Raw genomic sequence first — 18,721 nt, 5'->3', positions numbered from 1 at the left:
CGATATGTTCCTGATATTCCTGCTTCTTTCTTGTCAGGGGTCCAGCCTCGTCCATTTTATCTGCCAGTGATCTCACACTTTCACGATGATCAAGGAAAGAAATTGTTTAAACTTTTTCATCCTTTTTCTCCATTTTGTGCCAGGGTCTTGATTTAGGGTCTTATTCAAGCCATTACTTTAGCTTTGGAAAGCGCAGTTAGATGCTCTATCATGCAAACCTCTTTCCTGTTGCCATGGTTATGCATTATAACAGATGTAAAAAAAGTAATTCCAGAAATCATTCCAGCAACACAGCGTTCAAACCAGCATAGAAAATGTTTGAAAGATCAGTGCTTACACAGAAAAATGCTCAGAAAAAGATCTAAAGACGATGCAAAGAAAGATGAAATTTGTCCAGAGCTAATGCAGCAAGGTGCCACTAGTGTGGCGCCATTCTGGAATAATTAAAGATATATTTATATAAAATGATAAAATACAACAGAAATAAATGTATTACCTGAACTGATTAATCATAAACACTGTTGCTCTTGCTATGCCAGTTGGTGGAAACCTTATTTCTTGACATAGAAATAATTTATGTAACGCAACAGTTTCTATCCATTTGTGACAATATGCATACTGTCAGTGGTCATTTCATCTTAGACACAACGCTCCTCTTATTAATTTTTTTTATATGTACCCAGTTGTCACATTAGCAGATAAATGCAGAGAAAGCTACAAATATCCTTCCATCAAATCCACAGTGAAGTAGTCTGCTATATTTATCTATATGTTTTAGTGTGTATTGAGAGGAGTTATATAGTAATATAATCTGTAGGAATTATTTTGTTATCTTGCTCACCCTGGTGGAGTGGACTGAAAAGTTTGATTGTGTCCTATTGGGCCTGTCTAATCACTGCTCCACTATGTCCCAGAGTGCTCCAAGCTCGTTATCATTCATTAACCTCTAGCTGTGGTGTCGCTCTGTCCTCCCCTTTCAGTCATACAGCATTACAAATCACAGATATATGCTTCTGAAGAAACAATGGCCATGTAGAGAGAACATATTGTGAATCCAGGTCTTTGTTAAAGGTGACTTATTCACCACTCTCTCTTCTTGTCCTCCTCTCAATTTCTCTTCGTCTAATCTCTCTCCGTCTATAACAATAAGAATTAATTAGCCTGCTTATTTTTCTCTGGTTGTAGAGAGGCTCCCCATCTGGAAGACAGTGTCTGTGTGCCTGATTAATGATGTGGAGAGACAGTTGCCAATTTGAAAGCTTTGCAGTGCGGCCCAGGTCAGAACTTCCAGAAGGCGACCTAATGTTAGTCCAAGACACACACACACACTCAAATCCCACAGACACTAATATGGTCTTTTTAGAATAAGTAAGTGCTGCCTCGGTTAGTTTTAATTCCTGCAATGAAAAGTCCTTATGCTCTGCATCATGTTAATGTAAACCATTGTAAAAACTTTTATAGGCAGTCCACTGAAGCGACTTGAAGCATCAAAACAGCTTTTTGGGTCTTGCCTTGTATCTAAATTCCATTTCAAAAGTCCAACAGTTGCTTGATCCAGTAATAAGTTTGATAAAAACGTTTTAATCAGAGGAATTGATAATGGTTACCATTTAAAACAGTTCTGTGAATCTTGTATTTGTTTACTTTTATATATATATATATATATATATATATATATGTGTGTGTGTGTCTGTGTGTTTAATAAGATTACCACATTATGAAGCACATTTGGTCCCAGCCTTTCTATTTCTCATGATGACTGTTTTCCAAATGAATGACCTGGTTTCATACTTCAAAATTTCCCCCACTTCTGTCAGTTCTCTGGAGTGCAAACTAGTTGTTTGGACCAGAGAGGGAAGGTCAAAGCATCTCTGTTGCCTTGACTCATTTGTCACTAATGTGTCAAAGAGAAGATGACATTTACTGCCTGGTGAAGTGACTGCCTCCCAGCCCATCAGGCGCCCCTGAGGTAATAAATGTTTACCTTTAAGAAAGAGGTCTGTGGGATCAAGTTTTTTCTTTAGATGTTTAAAGGTTGTCTTGCACATTGTGTTTATATTTTCTCCAACAGAAAAAAAAAGAGCAGAAATTATTTATTTTTTTTCTTGTTTAAGATTTGAGCTACTTAGACTTAGATTGTGCAGGGACATATTACATCATCTATTGTTTTTATGTGTTTGCAACTTGAAGAACAGCTTGCAATATGGGTTGTAGAAGAATTACAGATGTGTATCAAAGCACTTGTGCTAATATTCTAAGTCTACAGACAACAAGGTTTTGTCTGTGATTGGCTAGTGATTGGTTTATTTTGTATCCATTATATTTGGAGAATTGTTTTAATATGATTTTCTAACTGCTGCAAAATTATGGGTCATTATGCTGTTGCATATGGTGCACACGTACATCTTTCACAATAAAAGCCTAGTTGAAAACATGATATTTTATATCTAATCAAATTCAGAAGGGGTTTGAATTTGATACGGTTAAGGAAGAGTTACATGTGTAGTAATGACTTGTCAAATTAGCAGTTTTCAAGCCTGTTAACTACTTTCTTTATCCAACCTATTACTGTGCAGTGTCTCTCCTAAATCCATGGCAACAGTTATCATTATTCAACGTACGGCGTTTTGCACACCCAGATGAGATAACCAGAATTTCTGTGGGAATGATTGGACTCACATGTCCATAGTAACAAGATGTTTTAGTGGATGATTCCAGATTTTGTTTCGAGGCATGAGAACATAGCATTGTGGAAAGATATGACAATGCCTAAAACTATGAGAATGGCCTGGTACCATAAGAATTTGAAGTAAGTAAATGCCTTGCCTTTTATTTGATGGAACATGGTACACAAGGCATCGCTGTGGTTTGAAGAAGTCAGCTGATCTAGTAATTCACAAAACAATCAGATCAATGTGGTACAAACCAGATCAACCACATCAGCCTTTTATCCTGTGTCACATCAGTGACCTTAGAAATATATCTGTTGTGTGTAATTACATACATGGACTTGGAAACTCAATTTTAGCTGTTAGTAAGCTTATTGCCATTCTTATGAAAAGTCTCATGAACGAATCAAGGACAGGATTAATGGCCTAAAGTATTGTTTCCAATGGAGCAGACCATTTACTTAAGATCATGGTCTATCATGTAATATCATTTTAATGTATACTAAGTTTTTATACTTTTGCGATAGCCAACGTTTTTTTTTTAGATTGTTTCATGATTTCGATAAAATATGGATACATTGAGTGGGAAAAGTGATAATATGTGAAAAAACTAAATATTTACACCCAGACTCTTGCTGAATAATTAGGAGTTAATGGACGTTTAAATGTCTAACTGGCAGTGTACAGACAATGGCACACCAGCTAAAACAATTATTGTTTGAAATGTCCATGAATTGAGCTAGTTCTAAATCAATGGAAAGCAGCAAAAATGTGAGAAAGAGATGAAGAGAAAACCAATGTCTGGGCCTTCAGGGCCAAGATGCGGAACATCACACCAGACTCTTATCCCTGGACGCATCTTTCCCCTGAGAGGATTCTACACTCCAGCAAACCGCAGGATTCAAAGGTATATCAGGTGCATGACCCTAGGGTTAGTGAAATCTACAACCAAGCAGAATCAGCTGAAAAAGTCCGATACAGAACTAGACATCATGTGGATTGCATACAACTATACACAAGTGTACATGTAACACACAAACGCATCTTACTCTTATTTCTATTACACATTCACAGATACAGTACACGCGCAATCTCAAATACACAAGGTTAGCACATTAAAGACTAGAATGAGTCCTCTCCACTTTCAGCCCACAAACTGACCTCAACGAGTTCATTCTAAACTAAAGACAATTTAATACTGATTGATTTTACATTATGCTAAAGCATAGTGCATAATATGCTGTATTAAAAAAAAAAGAAAAAAAGGATCAAATATCAGTCAATTTTCCCCTCATTAACCTTTGGTTCATTGCTTAATGTGTCACAGGCCAAAGGCCATTGTAATCTCTCTCAATGGACACACTGTTCTTGATCAATAGGCTTCTTACTCAGCAGCTCACATTGTTTTATTTTCCTGCCTGCGTTCCAGGGTGAGGTGTGAAAGGATCATTCCAAGTCTCAAAGGAGAGGCTTCTTTCAATATCCTCAAAGTAGTGCATCCCACCCACTCAATTGTTCTCTACATAATCATATAAAAAGATTCAGGAAGAGTTGTTTTTTATTGTTGTTGTGTTTTTCCTTTGCTGAACAATGCCCTTCCGCCACAGGGTCCCATAACAGCCCACCAGTCTGTGCTCAGCTCACCTCCACCCCTCATCCCACCCTTGCTATCTCGTTTTCCTCATCTGGCCCAGGCCCACTTCCACATCTACATCCCATTGTCTGAGCAAAAGCAGCACGCGCAGGGCCGCGGCTAGTCCAAACATACTCATCTCTTTTTCTGGATGGCTGCCAGCATTCTTTGAAAAACGTAAACTTTGTTCCTTTCCCAATCAATTTAACAGTTGTGTTTTAGTAACGGAACAAAGATTACAGTCACTCTGCCTTTCAAAAAGGGCGGATGCATTTATTTGCACATCTTATTGTATGTGTGAATGTGTATGTGTCATATTGTACATCAGGATCCATGCATGCGCGCGTCGGAAAAACCAAATCCCAATCCATCATGAATTCCCCTGAGATGTGCCAGCGAGTGTGTGTGTGTTTGTCACTGTCCCCTGTCAGGAAAGAGGGTTGGAGCGTGTTCTCCGGACAAACCCCCTTTGGCTGAGGAAGTGCTCCTCTATATTGGCCTCTTTGTGACTCGCTAATCGAGCTTTCCTGTCAGCAGGCTGCACAGTCCCAATGCAGGGTGCACTACGTGATACAGACCCACTCCGGTGCTCCAAGGGAAGTTCTGGGATCGGCAGATAACAGCACAGCTCCCTCCTCTAACACGCAGAACAGTGCTGCCTTTCTCTGTCTCTCTGTCCTTGCATGAATAAAGAAAGCGTAAATTCTAACCATGAAAAGAAAAAAGTCGATTATTCTTAGCTGCAATCTGGCAAAATGTCTTTGGAAAACCCATAAATCAGAATTTAAAAAAAAAAGTTGTGGGAGAGCATTATTTTCCAAATTAAGAATGAAGTGCAACCTTTTTTTACATAATCGTGAAGATCCTGCTTTACCAAGCTAATTCATACACAAACATTTTTGTGCCTTTTGTATTACATTGTCTGCTTTGGTTTGCCAATTTTGTAATTAAAGCAGAGTGTTATCCGTCCCACCTGAATTTTGAACTCCACAGTGGACCATCATCCAAACTACTCCTTTTATCACATAAACTGTGGTAATCTTATCATGTAAATGCATAATGATATGTGAGAATAGACACAAAGGATCTATGCTATTGGATTTAAACTAATTAGAGAATAATTGTCACTTATGTTTAAAATGTATGCTTATTAAAGCATTTACTTTGGGATTTTCAAGGACACTCCAGGACGTAACGGATACCTTACTGTGGACAACTCTGAAACTGCACCTCTTTTTTATGTGTTGTTGGCTGTGTTGTGATATTTGGATCATGTGTTTTGATACTATTTTCTCCAGTTTAAGTGGACTTAAAGAACAAATTGAATCATTGAATTTTTTCCCCCCTATTAAAAGTTGCAACAGTATTTCCACACACCCAAAATGCACTTGTATGTAAATTGAGAGATTGTATTTATTGCATTATAAACTACTGACAATGATTTGAAACATTTGGGTTTACTGTAGATTAATGTAGATTTATGGTACCATTTACATATCTGTGTTGATCTCAGGGGTAGTCAGTCATTGCTAGGGGCTTGCATGACCCTGCTTAAAAAAAGAAAAACAAACGAAAAAAAACTTCATACTGACTGGTGGTCACCTCACAAAGCCTAATAATGTGGCAGCTATTTCAAGGATAGATGATGATGGCGCAAATCTGGCTTTACAAAGTTAAAAAAAGATGGACACAACAGCACCGTGCTTACTTGATGTGGCCATCGATTACAATTGTCTTATGTTTGCTGCCTAACAAATAACTCAACAGTATGAGGTTCTGTTCCCACTGTATATAAGGAGGAACATCAAATGCTGCTCTGAAACTAGTGAATTATTATGACTTTTACTGGTGACATTTTCCAGCGGCATATGGAAGTAAGCTCATGGGAGAGCGTAGCTTTTTGATGAATACCTGAGTCAGGGGGACCAAAGGACAGTGCTGCTGCCTTCTGTTGCCTTGTGAAATGATAATGTGGCCTCAACAAGATTCTGAAGCGCATGAGCTGCTGTTTTACCTTCAATAAGGGAAAAACATGAAAACAAAATGACTGTACATGCATAAATGTGTTTGACATCTGCCGTTTCACTTTGTGTCCTCCCGGCGTTTTCATGGCAAGCATTTGTTAGTTATTTCTCCATTGTCTATGGATGGTACACTTTATGGGATGTGTAAAACACTTATTTCCATGTATTATTTACTGTGTATTTACCATTTTCATTGTTAAGTAACACTACCAGCTGCCACAACTTTAACAATTAACACATTATTTAGCCAAGAAGGTACATGAGCAAAGGCGAACAACATAGTTTACCACCATTTGGAATTAAGAGCTGTTACTGTAATATTACTCATTATCTGATATATTAAATCCAAACCGTTTAGATATCATGGTTGATGATACACTATGCCCTATACTTAGATTCAGGTTAAACATACCTCATTTGATTGACTGTACATGAGCAAGTATTTGCTCGTTTAACACATGCTCGATCAATGCTGGCATTAACTCGTACAGTATCTTTGGTTAGCAAGTGGACAATTCTAACTACACCACATCCCATCTGGCACTAAAAGCCTTTCTCTATATATCTTCAAGAATAAACTTCCATCAAACCTTCCTGCAATATATGTAAATATACTTTTATGCATTTTAGTTTGATTATAATTGAATCATCATCAAATGTTAACAAATCAGACAATGACTGTACAGGTGATCATGATTTTACAACATGTTCAAAATTAACTACCTGTGAGAGACAGAAGAAGTTCTGGGAATACCAGCTACATTGAAGGTAAAAGAGTATTGTGTTTTAGTTCATCCAACAGTCAGATTTGAGAAGGCCCCTTATTTTGTGTGGAAAACAGCATCCCAACCTCGGAGCCTAATCCTATCGACGGTAATCACATGGTAGTGACAGTGTCATGATTTGGGTTTGGCTTGTTGAATCTTGGCCAGCACGGTAAGTCATCACAACGATCATTAGTGATATATAATATATAATGATATATAATGATCCAGCTCAACTTGAGCATTTAACTGGTCCCATCGCAGTATACATGCAGTGCAATGAAATAAAGAAAACACACAAGACATTCAACGTCTTGTACCTTTCTCTATGGGAGGTGATCATACATACAAGTCACTGCACAGACGTAGTCTTTGAGTTACTTCAGTTTTGATTTTGTCAGATGAAGCTGCACTTATAAAATTAGAATTTTATTAGAGCAAAGTGACAGACTGAAATATCTTTAAGGGACGGTGAGTTGACACGTAGTCTGAATTAAATTATTTTCAGTCACCTTTTCTGAAGAGTTTAGCCTTCTGACTAAAGCAACAGAAAAAAAAACATGTGGGGCAGCTTTATTGTAAATTCAGACTGTTTTTACAAAAAAATATTTGAAGCATGTACAGACCACCTATTGGTACATTTGAGTAGTTGAGTGTATACAAGCAAGAGTGATTTGACCATCAACCGGGTATGTTGGCTTGGTTTTGAGAGCTTTGATGCAGCTACACTTTTCATGGACTGTACCACATGTCCATCATCACTGTAAAATCCTCTTTTTCACTGTTCTGCAGTGACCCTCAAGGTTCTCTAAACATATATGGGAAATTGTCATATTTACTGTCAAGCAAATGAGTATTACATTTTGATATAGCTAAAAGTCAATCTATGTGCAGGGAGCATACATACACATGTGCTTTCTAGAGTTTCCATGAACAAAATCAAACTGAAAAGGGTAAAGCAGAAATTAATTATCCATCTAAAGTAAATGTACTGGAAAATATAATTTATGGAACAATTATGAAAATGGTGCACTTAAGTGAAAACCCCACAATAATTTAATTAATATTTCATTGGATTAGTCTTTTAATTCGTTGGCCTGGTTAGTGTGTTGGAATGTACAAGGCTGTTGAGTGGTGTTTCACGTTTTAGCTTAGACAAAAAAAGAAGATAGTGGTGGAATGGGAGGGAGGGGGTTGCTTTCAATGAAATTGGAGTTATGAAAGCGTGCTCCTATCACAGTAGATCCAAAGGGTAAATGTTTTGCAGGTGATTAAAACATTTAGAAGGTCAGACCTTGACTCTTGTTGCCGATTTACGTTATATGATAAAGCATATTATTATGTGATAGGTATTTAATCGAAGAATAAACGCATGAGTTTCAGGGAAAGCTTATTTTTAAATTTTTCAGTGTCTGCATTTTTGTATACTTTCGATCATTTTCAACAAACATCCCCTCAAGCGGTTGCTTTCCTCAGTGTTTTTCCTCAAAACTGTGCCCTCTTTTTGCATGGAAGGGCCTTGCCCTGGCTCTTGTGAACCGTTCACTGTTCTCTCTGCAGCCTCATTGGCATTCTAAGGAGCCCTGATATTTTTGTCTTACATTTAAAGAGGGAATTACGTTGAGCCATTGAAGGCTTATTTCCAGAGCATTTCAACGTTTTTTTTCATGGTTCTTGGAAGTTGGCCAAGGAGATTGAAAAGATGGAAAGGTTACAGAATGAATAGAGAGGTTATTGACAGTGCCGAGGTTATTACTTTGAGGGACAAGCGGAAACAATGTGCTGACTGTTAGCCAAGGAGCAGCTTTGCTGTATTGCATGTGGGGCATAAGTGTCCTGAGTAGGCTTTTTTTCAAATGTTTCTTCCCTTTTCCCTAGAAAGCCTTTACAATGAAACCAATTCTAAAGTAGCACTTTGTAAGTCAAGAACTTGGCAAAGTGGGTAGTGTTGGGGAGAAGGGAGTTGAAAGTGTATGGGCTGTAAAGTGAGAACCTGAAATCTGTTTAGGGCAAGTGGATATCTGGTCTACTTATTGTGTAGAAACTATCAATACAGTGTTTCAGCCCCTTTTTAAGCCAGAGAAGTGAGTATTGCCTTCTGTTATATAGAGTTAGTATTATACCACAAAAAGTAATATAACATTTGACAATTATCTAACCTTTTCCTAAAAATAGCTGTAAAGATAGTTGTACAGAGAATTTTCCAGTCATCGTCTGATTGTCTTAGAAATTATTTTGTCATTTTATGCTTGTATGAGAAAGCCCAACTCAGTCACAGGGCAAAATGTGAAATTGTCTTGACAGTTGGTTCAGATTTATGAGTTGAAAAAGTCCACATTTGGAGGTCGGAGGGGTTGGATGATGGCGGGACACATGCTACTGTCAAGTGGATGAGCCAAGATGAAGTTCCATGCTGACCAATTGTGTTTTCAAGTGACTTTACATTTAAATGTAATTTATTTTTCATTACAAAACAAATAGACAAATACAGGTTTTGTCTTTGTCAACACAAATACAGTTTCTGTTTAATGTTTTGATATAAGAATGGGCTGGATATCTGTGTATTACTCTGCAAAGATATACTTAGTGAAGACTTCCCCATAATTTTAAAAGTTACAGTGTCAAAATTGTGGAATTGAGATGTGTAGTTTCACAAACATGAAATTGTGAAGTAAACTGATTTGTCACACAGAACTTTTGGGAAATCCTTTGTAGATATCATTTGGAAAAGGGCAGGGAATTAGAACTTACTCCATACTTGATATCAGCCTATCATTGTTACAAGCAAACCGAAGCGCAACCAGTCAGGGAATGAGTGGTTCTTTAATGGGGAAATAAAAAGGAACAAAGCAGCCATAGAGACTCTCATTTACTGGCTTTCGACCAAAGTGGTTCCGGTGCTAGTTCAATGCTGGTACTAGAGCCAGTTCTAAGTTTGTTAGAACTGGTTTGGTTGTCCACAGACAGAAAGACTCAACAGAGCCACGTCATTCCATCTTTTTGTCCTTTTTAGAACATGTTTGACCCTCTTCTAATATACTCTACTTTATACTTTATACTTTTTAAACTCAGTTTTAAACAGCAGTCGGCGTGAACACTCTCAAACACTACCTGGTATTTATGAAAGGCACTACAAACAGAACGAGATCTATAAACACCAGCTAACTTTCTTAAAACACCTGACGAAGTTGATTAATGTCTCTGCAAACGCTGTTTAAAAAATCATCTGAAAATAGCGGTTTTGAGTGCCACTGTATACGACGCATCGGGCTGCGTTTATGGAACTCAACTGGCGACAAAAACCATTAAACAGCGAGAATGAGACATTGGCTGTAGATTTTTAAACATGGTGTTTGCAACATTATAAACCCAACCCCAGTCTCCAGCATAAGTGGTTGATGCGAAAGAGTGTGTGCCATCGTAGCACTGGCCTAGGTCGCAGAGACAGAACAAACTGGTTGATGAAAATAAAGCCCTTAAACTTTCTGAACTTAACAATATGCTTCAGATATTACTGTTTGTATTTCAATCACTAAATTGGTGAGAAACTGAAATAATGCTAGAGTATTTCTTAGAAAAATCTCACAACTTTTAGAAAAGCTTGGCAGCATTTTGGCTGGCTAAAATGATAGTTTTAGTTACGAAAATAGCAGCGCTATCTTCAGCACAGGGTAGGTTACCAAAATGCCAGATGGAGGTGACGAATACCTCTCACTGCACTTTTTTTTTTAAAAAGGTCATCTCAACTGCATCATGCTTCCACAATACATCCACATGAAGGAAAGCCCACTCAGCCTGACACTGTTACATTTAACAACGGCCTGTCATATAACATTGTTCTAGTGCCAGATGTGGATTTATAAGACTTTAATGATGGTTTTAAAAATTTGTAGCTTGTTCCACGGTGAAGGACATCAGTTATAGTTGCTAAGATTTCTGCTTACACTCAACTTCAGTTTAAAAACACATAACAGTCTCTGTAGGATTTTTTTTTTTTACTGCATTGCATCATCATCAAAGTGGGGAATAATTTACCTACAAATTTACTTTTTCCATTAAAGCCTGTTGGATATCATTAGAGCTCAAACTATGGATTAGCAAGAGTGTTTTGTATTAGGTTATGATATTTTGCTGAATTGAAAATTGAAATTCAAATGCTGACCTGATAAACAATTGTCTGAATAGTGGAATATTTGTATCCAATCATAATAACCATTCTTTTATTTTCATTGCACAGAGGACCTCTTGATACATGCAGGTAATATATAAGTAAAATATGCTGTCATAAATTTCTATCATTTTCATAACTTTAAGAACTGTAGTTTTGTACACTGCTATTGTGGGAATGTAGAGTAAAACTACTGGGCTCTGCTAAGCTTTCTGTGAAATCACAGAGTGCCATGTTAACTGTTGCCTCTTAGGCAAGCATTTCTGATAGAGTCCCTGAAGTATCAAAATGATTATGAGAGCCATGGGCTGCCACTGGAAACAAACTCACTGACACGCTGATAAAATCCCTGCCCCGTGTTTATATGCCATTTTGCAAAGAAATCAGAAAAGGTAATCATGTATGGAAGCCGAGGTTAAGAAGCAATGTAACAGTCTATTAAGTTTAATATAGATATGTAGAATAAGCATATGCAGGGAGACATTAGCATAAATCTTGGTTACACACGAACGGTGCAGTGCACTCTATTCTCTCCCTGCAGTCTAGTCTAATGACAAATACTGTGAATGAGCCATGCCTGCCTGCCGACTGCTCACTTGAGCTCTCAATTAGCTCCCTTTCCAGTAAGGCTTCTCTACCCGTTCACTCAGACTTCTAGCATTATTCAGACTTCCTAATGTTAAATATGATACATTAGATACACGCAGCAATGGTTAAAAATCGAGTGATACAATTGTATATGCTTCAAATCCTCATAATGGTGTTGATGATAAGACTTTACAAAGCCCCAACTTTAAACACCAAGAGATATTGGCTCGTGCCCAAAACCTTTCATGGCTGTCGGCTCTCATTTTAAGCTGAAGGCAGAAAAGTGACAAATATTGACTCATCCTATAGAAGCTCAGGATTTTGTTCAAGGATGCTTTAGCAGCGTGCAACCCGTCACAATACCACAGGTATTAAACAGTTGCCTAGAAGGAGTTTGTTAACTGCTTTTAGCTGTCCCGCAATGCTGTTACTTGTGTTATGTTGTGCCGCTCTACATCTGGGATGCAGCTAATTTGACCGGCCGATGCTTCAAAATAAGTATGGAAAAAACAAAAATTACATTCAGTGAAGAAAGTGTAAGTCAACTTTGCCATAATGTAATTTTCTTCTTCATCTTGTTCATTAAAAAAAAAAAAGTCCTTAGGGTGACGCATTGCTTTATATGTTCCCTTATTGAAACTGTTAGAGGATTTGATATTGCAATTATAACTTAAAGTTTCTTTTTGACTTACTGCACAGCTAGAGGTTCTAAAAATACGTATCATAGTATAAGGATGCACATGTACAAGCATAAATATGAGGATATGTGGGTGGCATACATATTTCCAGTAACTATAGAGATGAAACTCATGGTAATGCCCTTCCTGCTTTTCTTCTGACATTTCAGCTGTAACTTAACAAGAAATGTGGCAATGTGGTATCAAATGTAAAAAAAAAGAACACTATTAACTCATGTTTAATTTAATGTATGAAAATTTTCACAAAGATGTTTTATTTGCCATCAAGTATACAATGGCTAAAGTTGCTTTTGGAGAAAAAAAATGTAATAGTGTTAAAAAAGACTTGTAGCTACATAGTTTCTTCCAATTTTGCCACCCTCGATTCTTCTGCTCACAATCATGGCAGTGTTCTTGCAAATGAGAATGAAGTCTGTTTCACTTGATTAAATGATGGTGAATCATCCTTTTTCAGTGTCAACATTACCAGCCAATTGCAAAGTGCCATAAACATTATTATAAAAGTGATATATCACATGATAGAAGCCTCATATTCAAGTGAGTTGGTGCTCAGTGCAGCGCCCTCAGGGGCTAATTGGATTGCTGTTTAGCAAGACCTGCAGATGAAGCCAAGATTACCTTCATGCATAAAATTGTCTTTGTTTTCTCTCTGTTGTCTTGTCTCTCCCTTTTTTACTTGGCTGCTTTTCCCACCACCTCCCCCATCTGCACAGGCCATCGGAGGAGTCATGTAAGCATACCTTTGTCCCTGCATGGGAGGAAGAAGAAATGATCTGGTATTAAATTTCAATAACACGTTTTCCCAGGTCCTCCAGAGTACAAGCAATCAAGGGTTAAATTGGATCTGTAACGTATGCTCGGTGACCCACAAATCGCTTACCCATCAAACAGACTCATTACGAGCCAGCAAGCAGATGAGTGTTTGTGAGCCTTGCCTCTGAGCGGTGGGGATTGTGTGTATTACCGCTAACACGGCTGAGGTATTTAAATTTTGATTTTTTCGTAATGGGTTTTGACATGTTTCATTTCCTCAGGGGGAAGCGCGCGAGACCTCCGAAAGTAAATGTTGCTAAAAAGTCATCAAGGCAGAATATTAAAATGCCATCAAATAAGAATTTCACTAATGCGATGGGGCTTGGGCTTCAGGTACGCAGCACTGGGGTCAGAGGGGCTTGGTTCTGGGAGAAACACTATTTGTTCCCCTTGGCTGCTTTCTTTCCCTCTTAAATAAATTATTAAACTACTTCTACCCCCTCCTCCTCCCCTTTCCTTCTCTGTCTGTCCACCTCTTGTGCCTGACATAGCTTAGCCCTTGCTTTTGAAGTGAAAGGCCAGCAAAAGGAAGAACTGTTCGTGAACCAAAATAGCACACCTTTGGGTAAAATGAGATTATCTGACTTTATCTACATTATCACAATGCCCAGCATCCATTTACGTTCATAATGTTGTGCATAAAAAAACAGCAATATTTCAGACAGGTTGCATTGTGTCATGCATTTTTATGGAATCCTATGTGGAAAAGCTTCCATATAATGAGCTTTCCTGTTTTGACTGCTTTTGGAACCACTGCATCCCTCGTAGATTTTGTATTCCATGGGTACTCCTTTTGAGGCCATTACCAAGCTGACAACCCACCAGCTGTCACTAATTGCACACTAATGGGGTTTGGTGGTCTGATGGTTTGTCTGTGAGGGGCGTTCCAGTTCTACACTGGAGGTCCCTCTGACTTGCCAAGTCAAAGGGGACACATTTAAAAAAGCATGTCATGTTATTCGGTTAGATTACCTCTAACTGCACCTCTACAATAACAACTAATTTACGGAGCAATATACTTAGAGGCAAAGATTTCATGTGTGTATAATTAATCATAGATTATTTCATATTCACCTGACATTACCTTGTATTGTTTAAAAAGAGGGGAAGATTGCTTTGTTGGTGGCAACAGCCATTATCATGCATGATATTTTCTATTCCTTGTCATTGAAATCTTTGCAGGAGACAAGAAGGGCTCGTGTCTGCCCTCTGCGTCAGCCAGCCCGCTAATAGATGTGAGAAGGTCATCTGGCATTAGTGGCAGAAGTACGTTAGCATTTGTGCTCAGCGTCTCTTGCCAGACTGTGCGCATGTTTGAAGGCGCTTGGACAAGCAGGCCCTTTCATGGTGATGAATGGCTTTTTTCAAGCGTTCTGCTCCCTAGTTATGAGAAGGGTGACCTGGTCATTGGACGACTTTATGAAGCTATAAAAAATGTATGTCAGTCTGCAGTCTCTAATGCCATCCCTAAACGGGAGGGGGGGAGGGGTAGCTCGAATGGTAAAAAGGCCATTTACCGTCACTCTAAATAGCTCTCTGACTGCCCTTCTCCACTTATCTGACAATGTCCTTGTCGTCAAGACTATTTTTTATTCCCTTTTTTATTTTTCTCATATTTTATTTGAGCCAAGTGTTGACATCTCAGTATTTCTACCCAGAACTGAATGGTTCAGTGAGTCACCTAACTAAGTAGTGTGTAGATGCACTAATCTCATGTAAACTAGTGTCTTGAAATGTCTTGAACAAATTACAAGTTGCGCGCTTGACTAAACTTTATCTCACTTACTATTTATTGGTATTGTGCAATACTGTATAAGTGATCCCACATGTCTCTAACTCTGTATAACTCTGTAATTCAGAATAGCTTAGGAAGGTAACACTATCATACTGCTCAGAGCTCTACATGAGGCATGATTTCCCCCCCAGTCCTCATGTGACATGGCTGGATGCCATTAATCACAAATGTCTCCTTTTTAATAAATATGCAAATTTATATTAGTCACATGGTGTAAAAGCTTTTGTGTCATTAATCGATAATGAGCTTCTTTGTTGGACATTTAGGGTGTTTAGGTCAGCACCAGCAAACAATTTTGTGCAGCAACTAAGTTAGTTTTGATATGAAAGAGTTAAGTAGCAGACTGTACATGCTGGGACAACTAGGTTATGTGTAAGATTTTCTATAAGATCATCACTACTTATGGACACGATATAATCAAAAGTATTACAGAGCGCAACTGAGCTTAACATTTAGTCTAAAGTTAGCTGTTATGACAGCATATTACATCAATGTATGTCATGTTCCATTCCTGCAAGGAATCTATATCACATCCCAGCAGGAAATATGAAGTGTCTACCAAATTGTTAATTAGAGCCTAACATCTTTTCCATTATATTTATATTTGGTTATTAATTGAATAAACAATTCTGATATTTTTTACCCAACAGCAAACATTTTTTTCCCAAAGACATGCTAACATTGGAGTATAAAGTTTGTTAAATGTTTAAGTTGGCCTTCTGGTATCTTAGATATAGCAGAATATTCTGAGGATTAGAAATAAAGGAATGTTTCCATTATCAGACTAGAGAAGCAAAAGTGAGATGTGGGGGGCTGAACTGCCTGACTCTGTCTCTTGGTGAGCAATCAATCATGGGTCTCTCTGCAGTCTCTCTGATCTGAAAACAGCTGTAATCTGTGGTCATTGTTGCGAGAGTAGATTGTTTGCCAAACTATTACCATAACTGCCAGCCCAAATCAGAGAAATAATCTCATGGTTCTGGACAGATGTGGTTCCTCTGCATTATTGATATGGTCATCTGAGAGAGAGGGGGAATTATAAAACATAGTTCTATTTACAAAGGGAGATTGGCTTGGTCCTTGAGAGTGAGTGAGTGGGACAGGCACCTCTAGAAAGTGAGATATAGCCAAGTTCAGGAGCAAAAAAACAAATTTCCTGGCTCCTTCAGGGTCAACTCACCCCATGGGTCTACTTCCTCCCTGAAAATGAGTTACCAGAATACACAATGGACTGATTTCTCAGAAGTGCCCATACACATGTACCTGTAAAAGGACATTAAAATATGTATATAATTTTTTTACTCTTTGTTCTTTCATGAGTTTTGTGACCCTTGTGACAAAGCAGGGCATGTATTTACTCAAGTATCTACTGTTTAGCATAAATGTTTACCTCCATTGACTTTCTGTATGCAGCTATTTTTTGTCTAACTAAATGAAATTCAGGGTTGTAACAAAAAAAAAAAAGACAGCCTTTACCTCAACATTGAATGTTTCCATTAGAGCCCCCAGTTGTGCCTTGTGGAAAGGTTGTGAACCTAAGCAACCAATGCATGTTTATTTAGCAGCTCTGCAAAGTCGGTGGGACTGGCCAAGTTTCAGTCTGTTAGTAAGGCCAAATGAAAAAATCCCACATCTTGAAATTAAAATGCCATAAAAGTGTAAGTAGAATGGTGTAAAGTTGCTGGTGTCAACAGTCAGACACAACATGCCCGAAGGTGGATGACTAGCTACAGCCACAACAAAGCAAAGAAAGATTTAAACTCATGTACTTATTTCTTTGATAGTGAGGACATTGTTTTACATTGTCTTGCCATGTAAACCATGAGTTGTCTTTCTTCTGTAGGATCTCAAGTTTTAGGGGGTAAGAATTTTCATGAACAGTAGCCTTTTTATGAAAGATGACATTGTCGCTGCTCTAAAAAGTGAGGCCAATATGGAAGTAAAATGTGCACTACTTCTGATTACCACATGGTATCAACTCCAAAACCATACTTGGCTCTGTCAGATTCCCATTAAAAACATACATTTATAATGGTATTGTTTACAACATTTACTCCCTCTGACAGATATTTGTCCAATATAGTAATATAAAGTATTACTTTTCAGCTTCACCTTTATTCCCAATTATAGTCACTTCTAGCTCCAAAGATCGATTTGGTGAGCTTGACGCTTCATAATGGCAGTTCACAAACCAGCAGGTGATATCATGGTGGTCATTTATGTGTCTCAAACATACCAAAAAAAACATTGGTGTAGTCACCAAAACATTGATATAGATGCTGTATCAGAACCCAGTTTTCATGTTAAAAATGTTAGTGCTGTAGTTCATGGTCCTAATGTACCATATACTGGTCGATGGCACAATTCTACAGCTTCATGTTTTCTACTGTTAATTAATGAGGGTTTTGCTGTAGAGTCGAGTGAAGTCTGAATTTCCCCACCAGCATATTAAACCAAGTACAACGTAAGAATGTGTCCACGCTATCTAAACAGTGACCAACACTCTGTATGCCCAGCTTAAATGTAAGGGTAATAGTAGCGTATAAGGTCACCATCATTGCTTGCAAAATAAAAGCAAATATAACATGTCCAACAACCAAGGCTACCATGGTTTACAATGACTCATCAAATCTAAGATCTCTAAATCATTGAGTTTTTAAAAAAAAAATCTGCCAAGGCCATTTACACAATCTGTTTTCCTATTCATTGGTAAAGGTTTACAGATTCACCTCGTGGGTTAAGAGTGACATCATTGGTGACATGATGCTGTTCATTCATTAGAACATTAAATAAAAGTTAAACAAGCGTGAGAGAAACGAAGAAAAAAAACTGTGCCAGTAAGTGTGGTAAATAAACTGCACTTATGTTGCTTTTCTTGTCAAGTTGACCACTCAAATCCCCATTCAGCTGCTCACTCACACACTCATACTGCACCTCTTAGTCTTTACAGGCTACATAATGCTTTTTCTCTATCACACATATGGACACATGGAAAGCAACGTGGGGTTCCTTGTAGGACTAAAAGTATTTCTCTGGTCTCTGGTCTTGAATGCAGCCAACCAATGCCACATTTATAGAAAAAAGATTTTTTCCATGTTGAATGTAAAAAAAAATATTATACAAATGTTAAGAACTGACGACTGCATAGAATCAGACTGCATTGAATCAGTCTATTTGAAAAATGTCTCACCCTTGATTTATATTGTACCCTATGTATCAGATCATTTTATAAGGTTGAAATAAACACTCCTTGCTATTACCTTATACCCTATTTTGCAATTTAATTATTTATTCTTTTTAATTGTGCTTGTTCGAAGTTTTAACAGCCAGCATTGAACCTTGCCCAGATGTTTTTTTGAGATGCTTGAAGCTGTAACTTGTACAAGGCCACATTTTTCTCCCACTGGGGCAGTTTCAGCTGTGGTGCATTGTGATCTCTTTGGGGCGGAAAGCACCCTGTATTCATCTGCATTATGATTTTAATCCAGGCACAAAAAAGAAGCAACACTAGATGAAAATAAAGAACAAGCGATGGAGAGAAAATATGTGAAAGAAAAATTGCTGTATGG

This window comes from Leuresthes tenuis, unplaced genomic scaffold, assembly GCF_036924035.1.
Source record: "Leuresthes tenuis unplaced genomic scaffold, fLeuTen1.0.hap1 SCAF_5, whole genome shotgun sequence".
Classification (NCBI taxonomy): domain Eukaryota; kingdom Metazoa; phylum Chordata; class Actinopteri; order Atheriniformes; family Atherinopsidae; genus Leuresthes; species Leuresthes tenuis.
Note: the sequence above shows the minus strand (reverse complement) of the source record.